Below are 3,469 nucleotides of genomic sequence, written 5' to 3' on the forward strand. Positions count from 1 at the left end.
ATAAAATCAATCGGACGGTTTTCTTCTAGAACTATTTCTTATAGTAGCGTTATTAAACATAGCGCGGGAAACCAACGCCCGTAAACAGGAAAGACATTACGTTTGGAAGACGTTTACTTCCGATTTTGTTTTATCAGTTGCAGCGTAACGTTATGATTTGTTTTTCAAATAACATTTTTTTTAAATCGAGAAATATACTATCAGGAACAAAGAGGAACTGTCAAGGTATTGGATTTTTATTCAGTTTTATGAAACAAACTATATATTACTACATTAATCTTCTACATATATGTAGTTTGTAATACGTGATTTACAGAGAGTCATCTTACACCGGTAAGATAGATTTTTCAAGCACTGGTAAATATACCGGAAATCCCCGTCTGGTATGCAAGAAAAACTCTTATTGGTTCGAGATTCTAATTTATACTTTTTAGAAAAAATATCCAACTGTTGACATTTTGCTTCACACATTTGATTTAAAATATGGTTGCTGTTTTCGAATTTTCGAATACAGGAGTAAACATTCACAATTTTTTTTATTTGCAATGTTTTCCGTGTACTTCAATGTCTTTGTGTTTGAGAGTGTCCCGTTCACATGCAGACGTCATTTGCATAAGCCGGTGTAACATTAAATACTGACCCGGTTGAAAATAGATCCCATTGGCCCCTTTCCAACGTCGAGAATTGACCCCGTCAACATTTTAACATTAAATTTTGATCAAAAGGTCTTTTTTTCAACGTTGAAAATTGACCCTGTCAATATTTCAACATAGATTTTTGATCAAAAGGTCCCTTTTCAACATTGCGAATTGACCCCACCAACATTCCAACATTAAATTTTGGTCAGTGGGGTCAATTTTCAACGGGGTCAATATTTAATGTTACATAGGTCTTGGTTACCCTGATCGAATATCCAAACATGGTGGTAAAATGGTGCAGATCTTACTTTTTTCAAATTAAAAAATCCACAAATTGGCCAATGTTATTTTACGTTTTGGGGAAGTAAAGGGTCACCAACACCACTCATGTGTTTTATGCTTTTACTTGAGGTAAAACTTTGATCAAGTATTAAAGATGATGTCACAACAAACTGTGTTTTGTGCCAGTCAACTGTATTAAAGAAAATTGGTCGCCAACATTTGTGAAAACGTTGATTGTGATGGCACGTGTGAGCGCGTTGCGTGTCATAGGGAAAGAAAACGCTCTTGTGATCTTTTTGCGTTTCACATGGAAAGGAAATGAGAGATTGCTTATTTCTTTGCCAACACTGGAATTTAGAATTTTCGTTTTGGTTCAAACAGAACTGAACCTAGTATCATCGTGTATAGCTATACGCTTGGCTGTTAAATAAGTATATCACGTTGTCAATGATTTCCCGGCATTCGTATGGCTTACCGTCAACAAAAGTGTTTTAGATATATCAGCAAAAAGCCATGAGCACTCAAAGATCAAGGCTCTTTTCTAGCGAACTGTATGTTGTCCCCATTTCAATTTACCAAACTCACCTCAAATATCATTGTCAGCGAGTATTGTTTATATTGTCACGTGAATGACAATTTTACAGAACTGAAGTCAGTGGAGGTATTATATACATTGTATATCTGAACCGTTGAGTTGGCGAAATAATGACCATTTGGTATTATTGTTGCAAAATGCCTCTGATTCTCTTATTAAATCGTTCCTTAAAATTGCTGCCTTTTAACAAAACTGCTTCCGATAGGTGCTACGTACTTCTTTCCTCTTTATTATGCTGTTCAATCACTTACCGTACGTTTTTGGGGGTAAATTAAAGCATTGATTGCATTCGTATTTCGTTAAATCATGTTTAATTTTTCTGTTTATGATGCATTTTTGTTGTTTCTATAAACGCTTATTGTTTGCATATATACGTATAACTGGGATCAGACTGGCTCCTCAGTTGATCTACGCAGGAAAGACTGACAGGTGTCTACCCAAGGGTGTGTCATTCCCAGAAGAGTGGAACGTAACTTACACAGAGAATCATTGGAGTAACGAAAGTTCCATGCTTGAGTACATTGATAAGGTGATTGTGCCATACGTGAACAGTGTTAGGGACTCGCTACCACTTGCCAGTTGTAATCAGCAAGCTGTAGCAATTTTTGACGTGTACGCCGCACACAGAACCGAAAGTGTTGTGAAAAAACTTAAGGATAACGGAATTACCCCGCTATACGTGCCTGCCTGCTGTACTGATCGTCTGCAACCTTTAGACCTAGCAGTCAATTATGACTACAAGGAGAAGCTGAAGAGTCAGTTTCACGACTGGTACATTCAAGAAGTAATGAGCCTTCTTGACGGTGGCGGAAACGAGAATGCAACAGTGGACCTACGGACATCCGTACTGAAACCCATCCACGCCAACTGGGTCATTAGTACACATTCTATGATGGAAAATAGAGGTGACCTTATTCGTAGTGGATTTCGAAAGGCTGGACTTCTTTAAGAGATAAACGTTGTGATAAACAGTGCTAGAGATATATTAAATGTGCTTAGCAGTTGATAAATATACTAGTTGTCCATTCACGTCACAGTTCATCCACATTTTGTTATAAATAGGCTACTACAGTACTGTATTTTGTGTTTGTGATTAAAAATGTGCTAACTTATGTTTTGTAGTCGCGAGCTACTGTTTTTATATTTCAAATGCTAGTACTCATGTGATATTTTATGCTGCTTGCTAAAAATTTGTTTTGCACACGATTGATAAATATATAGGCCTACATATGATTGGTCTAGAATCTGGAAAAAAAAAATGTTCCGTACATGACTGTTGTTTTTATTCCGTAGTACTAGTATAACCAGAGTAATCATTACATAAACTATTATAAACTGGTTGCTAGACTTTCATCCGATTATTTTTCTTTTGCAAAATGAATGCGCGTCTGCATCTAATAATTACAAGCTGATGAACTTGTGCATGTGTTATTTTCTGCCGAGAAACGTGTCATGTGAATTGGTTAATAATGTATCGGACGCAAATCTAGCAATTAGTTTATAATAATTAATAGTCCCAAAGTCGTAGTATTTTACTATATATCCGTAAAGGTAAAGGCTAGTGTATAAACACTGCATAGCGGGGCCCGAAAAAATCAAATAACAGCCGTAGCATAGTGCGGTTGGCACGTGACGCTACGTCAAACTTCTATTTTTAGTATCTACTTTTACTTTGACAAGCATGTCATAAACAAACCACGGGTTAATTTCTAATTTGAATAGTCAGTTTTGTTTCCATGCATATCCATCTTTATCGTTGGTGATCCCAATTGATGACAAGCTCCTCTGGTATATTGTGATCACTGATTACACCGTTCACTTTTTGCACGTATAGTTATCTCTGATGGTTTCAAAGTCCTCCGGAAGCTTCTTAACGCTCTTGGTACCCTTTCTCTTGACGTAACCCATTCGACGCAGTAAGGACCTGGCCAGGTGTTTTTTGTGATAACTATTG

This window comes from Mercenaria mercenaria, chromosome 1 (genome assembly GCF_021730395.1).
Source record: "Mercenaria mercenaria strain notata chromosome 1, MADL_Memer_1, whole genome shotgun sequence".
NCBI lineage: Eukaryota > Metazoa > Mollusca > Bivalvia > Venerida > Veneridae > Mercenaria > Mercenaria mercenaria.